The following is a 16539-nucleotide window of genomic DNA, read 5'->3' on the forward strand; positions in this document are numbered from 1 at the left end:
CGCTCTAGAGCCTGCGAGCCACAACTATTGAGCCCACGTGCCACAGCTACTGAAGCCCTCGTGCCTAGATCCTGTGCTCCACAAGAGAAGCCACTGCAATGAAGTGTAGCCCCCACTCGCCGCAACTAGAGAAAGCCTACACGCAGCAACAAAGACCCAACACAGCCAAAAATAAATAAATAATAGTTTAAAAAATAAGAATAAAAAATAACAATAGTTGACGTCAACCTCATAAAAAAGGAAATCCAAACAGCCAGTAAACACAGAAAAGTATACGACTTCAGTAAGTAATAAGAGAAAAATGAGTCAAAACCAATGAAACTACATGCCAATCAGATTGACAAATACATATATAAAGTCTGGTAGTATCAGGTATTGTAGACCTGGAGTACTATGGGAGTCTTCTACCCTGCTTATACTGGAGTATAAATCGACACAACTACTTTGGAAAGCATTTAGCACTCTCCATCAACTGAAGGTATATAAATAGCCTGTGACCCAGCAGCCCTCACCCCCGCCCTGTGTAAATGCACCAGAATAACCGGTGCAGCAGGATTCCTGTCCATGATTTGCATTAGCACAAACTGAAAACAACCCAAATGTCCATTAAGAGTCCAAAATTAAATAAATTATGTGTATTCATACAGTGGGAAAACTATCAAGCAATAAAACTGAATGAACTAGAGCTACAGGCTGCAATGTGGATGAATCTTTTAAACCAATGTTGAGTGAAAGAAATAAGATAGAAAAGACTTCATATACTATGATCCTCTACATAAAGTTAGATGTTGACAAAACTAAACTCTTTTGTTAGGGATGCATGCAGGTTAAAGGAAATGATTGTTGAGAAATGAGGATGGTGTTTAACCGGGAAGAGGGAAGGAGCTTGTGATGAGAAAACGATATGGGGGGTTTTGAGATGCTGACAAGTATCAGTACTTTCAGATTCGAGTAGTGGTTATGTAAGTATTCTCTTTTGATTTGTCACATTGACAGTTTTGTCCTGTGCACTTCTCAGTACACATATCGTATTTTACAATTAAAAACCTGTGTACAGAATCGGTTGCTTCTTGAGTGCTGGATGTGGGAGTGGGATGAGACTATTTCATTTTAAGCCCTTCACTACTGCTTACGTTCACATGTTCATTCATTCAGCATTAATTAAACATATGCTGTGTACCAAGCACTCTTCTAATTTTATATGTGATTTAACTCATGTAATCCTCACAAGAGCTCTGTGATATGGGAGCTTATCTCCATTTTATAGATGAGGAAGTTGAGGCCTAGAGTTATAGAACTTGTCTAAGGTTATATAGCTAATGGGTAGTGCCAGGCCCATTTGCCTCAGAGAATCTGAATTTTTAGAATATAATATAAAAGAGAAATTTAATTACTAATTATAAGCCAAAAAATTGCACATTAAAGAAGATGACAAGTTTTCATCTATCCAGTTAGAGAAAAACACACAGTCTGTCTTTCACACACGTACATCTTGTATTGGCAGGGATTTTCCTTATTAAGCAATTATTTATTGACCGTCTACGTTGTGCTAGGCACAGGTGCTGGGGATAAACACTTAATAAAATACACCCCCTATCTTCAAATAACTTGCACTCTAGGTGAGGAAGTAAGCCAACAGTTATAGTAGAGGTTATATACCAAGTGATACATCGCTGATGGCAGTATAAAATCTCAGAAATCTTTTGGAAAGCGGTTTGGAGATAGGTACCTCAGAGCCTTAAAAATATTCATTTGCTTTGATCTCAAACTCATTTTTATGCATTTATTGTAAGAATGTTAGTCTCAATATGGAAAAAAGCCTTCATGCATAAAAACAGTTATTTTGTCTTATAATATTGAAAAGTTGGCAAGAATTTAAATGTGTAAAATGGTTAACCAGTAAACCCACTCAGTGCAATATTTTGTAGCCCACAAAAAAAAAAATCAAGGTTATGAATTCCCTGATTATATGAGAAATGATTGATTTCAATGTTAAATGGAGAAAAGTTGAACATAAAATTTGATATCCAATATGATGGGAGCTTTGTCCCAGAAAAATCACCCTAGCCAGTGTACAGAAGGGAGGAAGGAGAGCAGATGACAGGAAGGAAAATTATTCCAAAGCCTTATCATTAGTCTTACTTAAGTAATAGAATATCAAGCAATTTTACTTTCTAACTTTTTTGGTTCCATATTTCCATGTAAGGGACATGAATTATTAATACTTTGTAGGAGAGGGGTACACTTTTTCACAAAAATTTCACAATGTGTTCTAATTCCCTCCATTAGAGGGAGAAACTGTTTCATGTAATTGCACTTTGATGTGCTATTTAGAACCAGTCAGGAATTTTAGTCTACTTTCCTCTGACTGTGGTGAGGGTTTTTTGTTTGTTTGCTTATTTGTTTAGAATTTCTTTGAAATCAGTTTTAGAAGATTGATTAAACCATTATATTAAAAGTAGAGGAATTTTGCAATTTTTTTCCCTTTTTCCCCATTGAAAACTTGACTGGCTTTAGTAGTGAAACATTAAAGAATTTGAAGTTCTTAGACTCTCAATTTTTTAAACATGTTCTGAATATAAAAATATATGTTCATTGAGCAAATCTTTGAAAACAGTGAACAACTTATTGAAGGAAATAAAAGCCACCTCTGCATGTACACACACCTAATCTGCTCTTTTGTCTTAAAAAAGTATCAAAAATATTTTGCCATGTCACTAAATACTCTTCTACATCAGAGAATTTGATTAAGCTTATGCATCATCTCCCAGGAGAAACGCACAGATATATTTTGAATGTAGAACTCCTGAAGCCCGTTCATTAACTCTGGTTGAGACCTCTTGTCATTCTTTTCTTAGTGGCTTCACAGCGCATTCCTTCATACGGTGAGCTATTTTTATTGAAACCAATCCCAATTTGGAGGCTCTTAGCTTTCTTCTAGGGTTTGGTTATAAACAATCTTATGACATCATGTTGGTAGATAAATCTTTGCCCACATCTTTAATTTTCTTAGGGTAAACTCCTGATGTAGGATTGTTGTTAGGTACCAAAAGCTACTCTCCAGAAAGTGATACCAGTTCCTCTCCCAATGATGGCATATAATAGAGTTCCTCATTCTTTAAGTGATTGTTCAAAGCAGTTAAAATGTATAAATATACCTTACTGTTTTCATAAGTATAGATATTCTGATTGTTTATCGCTGCATAAGAAACCACCCCGAAACAGTGGCCCAAAACAATGACAATCATTTATTTTGTCCATGAACCTGGAGGTTGAGTAGAATATTAATTCTTTTACTACACTCTCACTGACTGAAAACAATACCTATTTGACTAGCTCACAGTTCTGCAGGTCAGAAGTCCAGGCACAGCGTGACTGGGTTTCCTGCTCAGATACACATGGGAACATGTGGGTTCCCTCCTGAGAGTGTTAAAGCACGTGAAATTTAAGTGTAAACATTGAGCCCCAAACGTTGGATGTTCACCATAGTTTGTGTGGGTCACAGAGCTGAAATCAAGATGTCAGTCTGGCTGTGTTAGCATCCAGAGGCTCTGGGAAAGAATGCCTCCAAGCTTCTTTGGCTTGTTGGCATAATTCAGATTCTGCAGTTGCAGGACAGAGGTCCCCAATTCCTTGCTGGCTGTCAGTCGGGGGACGGTCTCAGCTCCTAGAGGCCTCTCGCTTGCCTTCCCTGCCGCAACATTGGACTTCTTCAGAGCCAGCAATGGAGAGTCTCCCTCTTGTCCCTTTTGTACTTCAATTCAGGAAGAGTTCAAGTCCTTTTCATGGGGTGCCCGAGTAGGTCACATCCACCTAGAATAATCTCCCTATCTTAAAAAATCAACTGATTTTGAATCTTAATTCCGTCTGCAAAATCCCTTCACTACAGCACCCAGATTTAGGGTTTGATTGTTTAAGTGGAAGGTTTGTGTACTTCAGTAAGTAGGAGTCTTAGGGGCTCTGTTAGAATTCAGCCTATTGCAAGCAGTGTCCCCACTTCAAGGACCGAAGTGTCTTAGTTCCTAAAACTCCTAAGAGAGTTTATCAGTGTTCATTTTATTTGATTGACCTTGGTGAGTGGGAAGACTACCACCTCCGTGAACAGGAATGGCACCCAGCTTCCTGAGTCCACAGTGTGGCTCTGCTACTTAGTGGTGTCACCTTGGCTGTGCTGCTCTACTTACTCTACTTCTCTGCCTCCGTTTCCCTCATCTGTAAAATAACATGGAGTTAGTGATTGTTCTTTCCTCGTAGGTTTTTTTTTTAATAAATTATTTTATTTATTTATTTTTGGCTGCGCTGGGTGTTTGATACTGCTCACGGGCTTTCTCTAGTTGCATCGAGCAGGGGCTACTCTTCGTGGTGGCGTGCGGGTTTCTCATTGCGGTGGTTTCTCTTGTTGCGGAGCACGGGCTCTAGGCACGCAGGCTTCAGTAGTTGTGACACGGGGGCTCTAGAGTGTAGGCTCAGTGGTCGTGGCGCATGGGCTTGGTTGCTCTGCGGCACGTGGGATCTTCCCGGACCAGGGCTCGAACCCGTGTTCCCTGCACTGGCAGACGGATTCTCAACCACTGCGCCACCAGGGAAGCAGCCCCCCTCTTAGGGTTTTGATGATTGGATTATTTAATGCCCAGGGAACTCCAGGAACAGTGCTTGACTGTAAATTGCTTTAGAAGTGATTACTTTTTAAAAAAATGCTTTTGAATCTGCAATTATGCAATTCAGGTATATTAAGCATGTTCATTAATAGGACTTCCTACTATAAAGAGACTCACAAATACAAATAGAAGTTTTCTTTCTTGGTCTTAACTATTTATTTCTGACTTGCTATGTTATATGCATATGCCTTTTATGGTGTGCTGCCACAAATTTATGTTGGAAAAAGTGGAATTTAAATAAATCTTTATTATGCTAATTTGATAGATTTTGATAATTCATTTCACTAGCATGGTATGATATTACCAGTAGCAGACTAAAACCTGAGTTCACTTCTGGCTCTGCCCCCTAAATCTTGATGAGTCCTATAGCTGGAAAGGCTTTTGGATATTATACTACGAATTAGTTATAATATTTACTCTGTTTGTTTAGGAAAAACTGGAGGAGTGCCTAAAGCAGTTAAAGGAGGAAAGAGTAATAAGACTTAAGGCTGATAAATGAGTCAATGAGGCAAACAATTTCTTATACTTTTGAGAGTGTTTTCGTTTTATTTTGATTTGATTTTAAGCCATACACACATAGTTTGTAAACTTTAAAACTGTAATATGTTGCAAATTGGTTGTATCATATGGACTTTTGCATTTACCGGTATTTAGTGATCATATGATCTATATTCCAGAAAGCATGTTTTTAAAAATGTGAAAATCTCATTTTGTGTGAGTGTGTGTGTGTGTGTGTGTGTGTGTGTGTGTGCGTGCTTTCTTATTACATTAGCTTATTTTCTGTTCATGATTCTTTGATTCAAGAAAGCACTTTTTGTGCATATACTGTATATACAGTAGCATAAAAGACATGATGAGACTCTCCTGGCAATGAATTAGGAAAGTGAATCATTTAAATAAATTTAAGATATTGGAAAACTTCTAAGAATGCAATGAAAGATAAAAATATATACTATAAGAATTTCATTAGGTAATGTGCATGAAAGCAGGGCATAATCTAGAAAGTTCTATATAAATATACTTTATCATAGGTTGAGCGTAGGGAGAAATTTTTCAAAGTGCATCCACTGGATTGGCGGACACTCATTCAATAAATGTTGAGCACCTGCTTATCTAAGGCAAAAGGGGCATCATGAACATAACAGCCTTTCTGAGAAATACTAGAGTTGAGCTTATAGGGGGTTTTAAGTGCATAGGTGGTGAGCGGAAGGGGAAGAGTGCACGGGAGTGAATATTTTCAAGAAGCCAAAGAAAATATTGGTGATCGTACATTTAATAAATTGGGTTGGGTATGATTTAGGACTTTTAAACGTAAGCATTAGGTATTTTGCTCACTAAAGTTAATTCTTAACATTCATCAGAGTTGTAATATGTTTTGTTCAAATCAGATTCTATAATTCACTTTCTAATTTAAGGGAAACTTAAAGCAGGTAATTTTCTAATGTGGAATGAGGCTCCATTATGAATTTAACCAGTTAGAAATGGGATCTTTTGTGAAAGATCATTAATAAAACGGTAACTTTGGTTTATTTATATACCACCTAAGTGTTATATAGGAAACTTTGTTGGGTGCCTGGGGGTTTTGGTTATTATGTGATATGGTCTCTGTCTTTACTGGTGGAGAGTTAGGTTAATTACAGATTAATTACATGTTGAGTGTTTTAGTTTTGTTCCTTGAAACTAGACAAAACTACTTTTGATGACAATGAGAAAAATCATGTCAGGCATTTTCAGTCTTCTTTTATAGCTGGAACATGAAAATGCCCAGTTAAGAAATATAAATTTCTCTTTGTCTGAAGGCCTTCATGCCCACTCATTGACAAGCATGATCCTGGATGATGAAGGTGTTTTGGGCAGCACTGAGAATTCTTTTCAGAAGTTCCATGCTTTCTTGGATCTCCTTAAAGATGCTGGGTTAGTTCATTTCTCTTCATGGCGTTCTTCTCTTTGCGACTATAACGGTAGTTTGCTGAGGAACTGGAGCAATTTTCATCACTTACGTGGCCATATTTAGCCAAATTTAGGGGAATTATAGGTAATATAGTTGACGTTTTAAAATGAGGAATTAAATTTTTTAAGAAATGCAAATAGGGGAGCCTGCTTTGGTAGAGTGGGGAGCCCATTATAAAAGAGTAACCTGTAGACAGAGTAATTAGTAGGTATAGTTTTTTGTAAAGACTAAATTGAAGGCAGTTTTCATTGAAAATATTCGGGAATGGATAAGAATTTTCCTATCTTTCATTTATTTTGCTTGTTTGATAAGTTTGAATTAAAGTTATTTTTGTCTTAGACATAAAAATTATTATTAATCTTCAGGGAAGATATAGGTCAGTGGTTCTCAACCGGGAGCAATTTTGCTGAAAGAGGGAAGTAGAGATTACTAGTTGATGGAGTGGTGTTTTGTCAGTGAATGAATTGGTGTTGGGAAGGAAGGAACAAACACATTCTTGGAAACTGGAGGAAAGGTGGTAAAGAAGTGTGGGAATGGAGGTGTGACAGGCAGTGGACGAGGTGCGTGGTACTTGTTGAAGCTGCTAGTGAGACAGTGGGATGTCTCCTAGAGGATGAATCTGGAAAGGCCTGAGAATTTGGGGGAGAGAGAGGCTTGTAGTCCGGAGTAGGATGTTGGCTTTTAAGATTTTAGAAGTATTTCATGATTGTAGGTCTGGGGAAATCTAAACTGCTCTTATGTGATTATAATAACCTTTGTCTTTTCTCCTTTCCTCCTCTGGTCCAGGCTTGGGCAGCTGGCCACAATGGCTGGTATAGATCAGTCAGATTTTCGTTTACTAGGTCGTCCCCAGATGAATTCTACTGTTAGTAGTCCACCTAAAGAAGAAAAGAAGGCACTTGAAGAAGAAAAATCAGAATCAAAGCAGAGTGCCCCAGTACAAACGCAAAATCTCCAAGTAAGTGGACAGGACAGCACTTAATGATTCTAAGAGTGATTAGCAAAAAGGAAATGACCAAGTCAGAGAGAAAATAATAATGGTCAGTCTCTAATAGTTCACATGCTCGGGAGCTAGAAGACTGTGGAGTCCTCTCCAAATCTGAGATTAGTAAATGTGGGCCCATTTCATGATACTGTATTGTTGTACATAAGAAAACTGGAAGTTCTTTAGAAAATTTATGAGTTAAAGCAAACTCTCCTTAATGAAGAAAGAAAACATTACAGAAACTATTCCAAATTTTAAATTGTATAAATGTCTATTCTATTCATAATTTATCTAGGTTTCTATTTGTATGCAGTCAGCTTACAATGAGGGAACACTAATGAAGGTACACGTACTGATAGAATTTCTAAAATAAGTAATCTTGACATAGCTAATACGTAAGATATTATAGTGACTCACCTGGTCATGGGAATGGGAGGGGAAACATATCAGCTTTTCCTCTAGCCTTACTTGGAGCACCCTTTGCCCACCTCAGCCAATCTCAGACTGGTCTTGGGAACTGACAGCTTGAGAACACAGTCTGGTCACAAACTATATACTGTTTACATATGCCTGGAGGATAGAAAAGAAATTAATTTTCTTACAGAGTAGGGTTTCATTTTTAGTGAGGGAAAGGAAATGGGTAATAATTACCCCAGTCACCAAAATCTGAAAATGTAGCGGACATAGCCTTGGATATAGCTAGGTTAAGTTGAGAATCACTTGGCAAGATAGAATTAGAAAAAAACTGGCTCTGAAATCTTCTGAATAATCAATTGACTGTGTTAATAATAAGATCACAGAGTAACATTGAAGTTTTGAACTCTACTTTTTAATGGTTGGCTTTGTTCATCACTGAATTTTTGTCTTGTCTTTTGTCTTTCCCTCCAGTTTCAGAAAATTACAGGTGATGCTGGGATTCCTTTGCCTCTCAACTCCTTCCATGTCCCAGTCTCTACTTAGGAGGCCTTAGAAACTTCCAAAGACAACCTGGGGGTCCCAGTCACAGAGCAGCATCAGGAGTCTTTTGAAGATTTCATTGCTAGAACATGTTTTCCTTCAGAAGACGTCATTTCTGGAACTGGGAGTCAAAGAAAAGAAGAGGAATTATCTAGAAATAGCAGGTCTTCTTCAGAGAAAATGACCAAAGAATAATATATCAAAAAATACTCTGCTAAGAAACAACCTGGGAAGGACTTGCATTCCTGCTCTGACTCACCTGTAAAGCAGAAAAGCAAAGGAAGTGGGCAAAATAATTCTTTGCTTAATGAACCAATTAGAAGTGAGTTTCGAAAAAACACATTTCTGTTAAGAAAGAGAGTAGAATAGTGACTGTTTCATCAAAGACAACTAAAAGTAAACTCAATCTACTAGAACATTCTGAAAGTGATACTCTTGGATCTGATTGTGAATTTCCAGAAAGCATCCATACTCCATCACGCCTAACATAGGTCTAAATCTTTTAAAATCTTTTAAAATTATGTTTTTGCCTTCAAATTTTAATAAATGACTTATGTTTTTATTATAGCATATGGTGTTTTAAAATACTTGACTGGAAGCCATTAGAGAAAGATTTATCTATACTTTTTATTAAATTGAAAGTTTTGGTGTATTTTTCCTTGTGACACTTTGCACCATTCATTCAGCTAGTGTTTACTGAGGGCTTCATATGTACCGTACTTTTCTAGGTGCTATTGCTTTCAGCAGTGAACAAAATAAAGCCTTTGCTCTCCTGGACCTAACACTCTGTGGTGGGAGAAAACATAAACAACAAAACAGGGTAAGGGGTAAAAAGAGATGGGAATAATAAATGGAATAGTTTTACCATTTGGTTAAATGTCAAACTATTATAAATCGTATGGCCAGGAGCCATTGACATATTTTAATTCACAATAACCAGAGAGCATCAAACATTTACCAAGGCACTTAACCGTGTTTATGGATTACAGCAACACTACGAGGTAGGGAACTATTACCATCCCCATTTTATAGATGAGGAGTATGAGGAGACATTATGTGAGTTACCCAAAATTACACAGCTATAAGTAAGTGATAACCTGGGATGTGACCAGAACCCATGCTCTTTTTTTTAATGTATGGACTTTATTATGTTTCATTTGTTTCTGATTTTTGTGATTTTTTTTTAAAGTTTTTTTTGATGTCGACTATTTTTAAAGTCTTTATCGAATTTGTTACAGTATTGCTTCTGTTTTATGTTATGGTTTTTTGGCCGCAAGGCATGTGGGATCTTAGCTCTCCGACCAGGGATCGAACCCTCACCCCATCCATTGGAAGGTGAAGTCTTAACCACTGGACCACCAGGGAAGTCCCCTTTATGTGATGATTTTTATGGCAGTTTTTTAAAATTTTATTTTCTAGTGACGTATAGTAGAATTACAGTGTTGTGTTAATTACTGCTGTACAGGAAAGTAACTCAGTTATACATTTCTATACATTCTTTTTCATATTCTTTTCCATTACAGTTTATCACAGGATATTGAATATAGTTCCCTGCACTATACAGTAGGACCTTTTTGGGTTTTTGAAAATACATCCACTTTTTAAAAAATAAATGTATTTATTTATTTTTTTATTTTTGGCTGCGTTGGGTCTTTGTTGCTACATGCGGGCTTTCTCTAGTTGCGGTGAGCAGAGGCTACTCTTCTTTGCGGTGCACGAGCTTCTCATTGTGGTGGCTTCTCTTGTTGCGGAGCATGGGCTCTAGGTGCATGGACTTCAGTAGTTGTGGCACACGGGCTTCAGTAATTGTGACACACAGGCTGTAGAGCGCAGGCTCAGTAGTTGTGGCACACGGGCTTAGTTGCTCTGCGGCATGTGGGATCTTCCCAGACCAGGGCTCGAACCCGTGTCCCCTGCATTGGCAGGCATATTCTTAACCACTGCACGACCAGGGAAGTCCCATGTAGGACCTTTTTGTTTATCCATCCTGTATATACACCAATTTGCATCTGCTAATCCTAAACTCCCAATCCAACCTTCTCCCACCCCCTCCCCCTTGGCAACCACCAGTCTATTCTCTATGTCCTTGGTTATGTTTCTGTTTCACAGATAGGCAGAACCCAGGCTCTTAATTACTTTGTTATCCTGTTTCCTTGTTAAGAGAAGAAGGGTTTAAGGAAGGCACCGAGAGAGAAGCCAGTGAGCAGTGAGCAGTAGAAGTGCACAACAGTGGGGCTGTCAGAAAGCATACCTGTCTCCTTCCCCCATCTGAGCAGAATTTTTAAATGGCAGAGTATGTAAGAGTATGTGATGACACATCTCTGGATTAAATTATGTCTCCCTGGTAAAACATGCACAGATAAGTCTTTAGTTCAATCAGACTGAAAGGTGAGATCAGAAAAAAGCTAGAGTTTCAGATTTCTTCTAAAAGGTCCTGCCTGATTGTTACTAAGAGGACTGCTAGAGTACTAGTTAGTTCGTTAGTCATGGATTGAGTGTTAGAGGAGCGAAACAATGAGCAAGATGTAGCGTTGGCCCTTTAGCAGTGGAGTGAGAGGGGAAGACGCACAGCAGATGTCTCATCCTGCACGTGACATGCTGTGACGGGCATATTCAGGGCGTTTCGTCAGTGTTTGTGGAAGAAGAGGGGGAGCTGTGAGGCAAAGAAAAGTTATCAAAAGAGGCAGTCCCTAAGCTAAGTCTTAAAGGACTCGTGAATAACTGGTGAGTCAGCTGGTGAAGGGCAAGGACACTCAAAGCAGAGAAGACAGCGGAAGTCCAGAGCCGTGAGTGTGCGAGGGGTGTGTTACGGAGCCACAGGCATAGGCTCTGGAGCATCAGTGCAGTGTCACCAGGCAGTGGCAAGCGCCCCTAAAGGAGGCAGCGAGGAGGAGGAGAGCGGGTCTTAGCCATCCATGGGCGTGGAGCTGTTTTCCTCAGAAAATAGCTAAGAATGGAAAGGACAAGTTCAGGTGGCATTTTAGACCAATGACGTCAGTATGGATGAGGAATTTGAAGAAGCCTGGAGACAATTATGCCCCACTCTTCTGAGGAGCAGTGTTTTTTATTTTCGAGTGGGACTTTCACGCTGCCACATCCTCTCCTGTCCCTACTGAAAGGTTTGTAGGCTGGCAGAAGGGGAAACCTAGCTTAAGTAAAGGTAATCAGCTTTCTTTACTGTACAGCTTCTCGGGGCTGCTGTAGGCTAATGTTCATTCTGGATCGTCAGCAGGCGTATGGTACACAGCCATCCTCAAAGCTATTTGACTCTAGAGTCCTTTTTTAATAGAAGTGTCTAACAACTGGTTCCACCAAACAGCAATTTGGTAACTTCTAGACCAGGTAATAACAAGAAGAAAGGAGTCTGAAATAAGGTATAGATGAAGGGAGGAAAGAAGTTCTAATTTTATTTAGGAAATTACAAGTAAGACTTGATCTTGTGAAGTAAGGAAGAAGTAGGAGGCAGAGGCTGTACCCCCATCTGTGTGACTAAGTTTGGGTGGTGGTATCACTGAGTTTGGAAATAGGGGATAAAGAACTGAATTGGGGAAAAGACTTTAGTTCTGGACATGTTGAATTTTAAAGCACCTGTAGAATTCAGGAGACAAACTGGTAGATAACTGGAACTGCACGTGAAGACATGGAAAGATAAAAATTTGAATGTCATCAGCACTTAGCAGTCATTAAAATCATGAAAATGGATGAGATTTCAGAGAATTGTGAGTACTGACAACGTTTAAGTAATAAGCAGAGAAAGAATTCTGGGAAGGAGAGAGGTGATAGAGTTTCAAGAAGGAGGAAGTAGATGACAGTGTCATCCTTCAGAGAATGTAAGTATCCATTGGATTTGAGCAGTTAGGTCCCCAGTGACCTTAGAGCAGTTCAGTGAAGTGGTGGACAAGAAAGCCAGATGGCGATAAATTGAGGGTGTAGGGCTGCCTGTGGGGGCCAGGTGGGGCTATTGAAGACAGTGGGAATAGGCTGCTCTGAAGGAGTTTGGATGAAAAGAGAAAATAATTAGCAAAAAAGAATTTTTTAGAATGAGAAGGACTTATATTTTATATGTTGAAATGAAGGAACCGATAAAGGAGATCCTGAAGATGTAGATAATAATTTAGAGAACTGGGGAAACATGGACATATGAATAAGAAAAAAACCTTGCACAGTATATAAAAATCACTTGTATCCTTTGAGTTGGATGGATACTGGTAAGTTTGTGAGGAAATAAAGGTAAGAAGACATAGAAGTTAAATGAGTTTATACTAATAGCCTCAGTTTTCTTTGACACAGATTTTTCAGAGACACATATATACACATACATAATTACAGTTTTAAAATTCTTTCATAGTTACATGTTTTATTAATCACATCTGAGAAAAGTCATTGATTTTCATTTTGTACAGCATTATCTTGTAAGGACAAGATACAGTGACAACTTCCAAGCTTTTTGCGTATCAGAGCTGAAACTGAAAGTATCTCCATAATTGAATTTTCACTTCTTATTTGTAATAAGTTTATCCTTAGGAAGATACTTTCATAGTGTTTGATCACAGATGAGTTTGGGCATTGCTATCACTCAATAATGTTAAGCATCTGTCAGGTTCTCTCCTGTACTATATATTAATTTTTTCTCCATTAAGCAAATATTTATTGGCGGCCTGTGGGAACAAGATACACCTAGGTCCTCTTTCCTTGGTATATTCACAAAAGCCTCTGAAACTAAATTTCCAAGTCAGGCCATACCAAGGCCTGGCATAATAATTTTTCATCATTAACAGTTTTTTTGTGTTTGTGGGGTTTTTTTGGTTTTATTTTTTTGAAGCAAGCATAAGACACTGTCTTAACTCAGTAGTTGTCCATTGATGAATAAGTCAAAGAAGACACTGATGAAGCATGGTATTTTGAATACCCTTTCCAGAGAATAGGTAATGGGCCGTTCTGAAACTCTGGTGAGATGCTTATCATTTTCAGATTTTGGAGTGGCAGAGAAAACCCTATTACACCTTGAATTATCACTAGAAACATGAATTCAGCCAAATAAAAACAGTGCCTCTGCCTACTGAGGTTGTCAATTTCCATCTTAACAAAAGTGAACATTTCTCCTTTAGATTAAAATCAAGAAAATCCCCTCTGTCCAGGATGCAATAATGGGGTACAAGAAAGAGGAGAACTGAAGGTATTCCCTCTTTACACCTGAATAGTGAATTCATTCTGATATCAAATATTTGTTATGATTCTGCTATGACCAGGTGCTTTATTGTGTTTAGAGATCAAGTTACTGTTCATTCTTGGTAAGTAAGAAAAATCCATGTTTTAGGACTCTGAATAGTAACTTTATATATTTTATATATATATTAAAAATAAATATATATATTTCATATAATATATATTCCACCTATTCAACAAAATTGTAATTTTCATCATCTCTTATGAATGATGAACTGTATTTACTCTTTGGAAAGTGCTTATAGGGAATTAAAGTCTCCATATACTTTTTATATAAGACCATGGAAACCAAATTCTCAAGTGGGAGCAAACTTAGGTTTTGCTATGAAGGTTTATGCTTGCCTGGCCTTAGAGTGGTAGGCCAGGAACTCAAGGTGGAGTTTTTTTCCTCTAAGTTACTTTCATTGATGCCACCCTGAAAACATTTGGAGGGAGTATTTTTTGAAATAGCTTTATCTCAGTAACCCTTTAAAAATGCTTCAGGGTATGGGGAACATAACTGTCAAAATGTTCAAGCAACTCTTGTTGATTTAAGTGAAATTGATCAGGAGCAATACAGGAAAGAGCTGGGTACAAAAGACAAAAGGCCCGAGGCTATTTCATGTATAGTTTTTGGCTTATTGTACAAAACAGAGAAAGTCTCATACACTCACACAGCCAAGGTCCCCTACTATTCTCTCCCTTTAGTAGAAATAAAAGAGAGCTAGTTTCTCAATAGCAGCATTGTATCTTTATGTGGGTACACAGTGATATTCTAATGGCCTCTGGAGCAGAGAATAACTCCGTGGAAGCTCTGACCTCCAGTCACCAGGTTCTCTGTAACTTAGTCTTTCATGGCCAAGGACTATAATAATTATTTCGATTTATATTTAGCAACTCAAAATTGAAAGGATTCCATGGACAACAAAACAGTCAGTGATTTCATGAAGTATTTTAGTATGGATAAAATAATAAAATATAAAAATACAAATCATCAGTAAAGCTTTTTCTTTCTGGAGAACTATATTCAGAAATTAATGTAAGCATCTAAGGTGCGCATGTGTGTTTTTTCACCCATGATCATGTTTTTGCATGTGTGTGTGTGTGTGTGCGTGCATTCCACTGCTACAGGAGACATGCAAAATAATATCAGATTTGCTACTATATGAAGTACTGGTTTCTCCCAAGAACTGTGTGCTCGCAGGGTTCGTTCAGGAAGGTGAGTGCCCTACCACCACATTGCAGTCATATCTCATCACCTTCGGCAGGAATAATTTACACTTTAACCTTACATGCAGGTGTATTAAATAAGTATTACTCATCAGAACTTGCTTATTAATAAAACAAGCTGAATTAGCCACTGCAGAATCATATTTGGAAATTCAATGACAATTTTACATTTTTAATAAAGGCTCAGAAATATTATTGCAGAGCAGGTGGTACAGAAAACTGTGGTCAAATTTGACATTCATTAATAATTGAAGTGTGGAACGTGACAGGTGAAAATTGATATTGATTTCTTTCCTCTGATATTTGGAAGAGTTCTAAAAGGTAAATAAAATGAGATTACAAGACATATCAAGTCTCACTGATTTCTTTGATCACCTCCTCCCCACATATCACTCCTTCGCCTACCATGTTTTGAATAATTCAATGCCCATAGTCTTTCCAGTTCAGTGCATTATAAAACACACTCAAGCTGGGTTTCAATCATATTAGACTGAAAGCTGAACTTTTTATGAAGGATTATTTAAAACAAAATGCGTCTTGAGCCCAACAGCCTTTGAAACCAAACAATCCTGGGAGTTCAGTAAGGAAATGTCAACACTGTGGAGAACTTTTGGATTCAGAAAATTCAGTAATCCTATTTGATGTATGTTAACCGTATCAATGTTAACAACGTTCTGCTTGATTTCAGCACTGATTTGAGAGCTGAGTTACTACTGGTCTTGTATTTTAACTAGTTGTGAAAGCACTGAGAGAGTTGTTCTTGGGTTGAACTTGACCTGCCTCTGGGAATGCTCTCTGTTCTATCCATCTTGAAAAGCTTTATTCAAGTGCATTTCTCTGCCTTCCTTCTTCTCATCTGCACCCCTTGGGAAAACAAAAGATGCTCAAATATAGATGTTAACACTGCAGATGCTCTGTTTGGCAATGGTGTCTTTCAGCTTCCCAATAAAGAATTATATTGCTGACCACCCATTTGACTGAAAAGTGACTCATTTTACTGACAGATATCTGGATTGAGATGCCAAAAGAAATAGGTCATTTCAAATTTCCTTTTTAATTTGAAGTCATAGCTTTGTGTTGCAACACTGCTTGTTCAAAAGTTAGATCATGAAGGTTCCTTCCTATGACCGCCAAATAATTAATCAAAATGTTCTTCAATCGGCTATATAAAAAGCAAGCAGAATATTCCTAATTATCAATCTTTCTCTTGAGTCATATAGTTCTTGTAATTTCAAGGAAGAGAAACTCAAATGTAAATTGTTACAATAGCCAAGCATACCAGCACTGTTATCTAACCATTCAGCAATTTTCTCTGCCAAGTCACTCTGAACCTTAGACTCCTGAGAATGTCTTTTTAATTAATTTTTAAGGTTCTCCTCTTTTGAGTTAAAAAATGGTCACAATTTTATAAGTAAAATTAAAGAAAAAACACAAAATAGACCATCTGAGATATTTCCATTAGGCATTATATATATATAAATATATATACATATATATACATAATTTTAATATATATACATGTATAAATGCACTGGGATAAATCTCCATCTTCT

At 37.7% G+C, this 16539-nt stretch overlaps 1 pseudogene; it reads left to right on the forward strand.

Moving 5' to 3' along the window:
* The window catches only part of LOC132371762 (centrosomal protein of 78 kDa-like), a 70180-nt pseudogene extending 61059 nt beyond the window's left edge, over positions 1–9121 (forward strand).
* The last annotated feature ends 7418 nt before the right edge of the window (positions 9122–16539 follow it).

Source organism: Balaenoptera ricei, chromosome 1 (genome assembly GCF_028023285.1).
Source record: "Balaenoptera ricei isolate mBalRic1 chromosome 1, mBalRic1.hap2, whole genome shotgun sequence".
Classification (NCBI taxonomy): domain Eukaryota; kingdom Metazoa; phylum Chordata; class Mammalia; order Artiodactyla; family Balaenopteridae; genus Balaenoptera; species Balaenoptera ricei.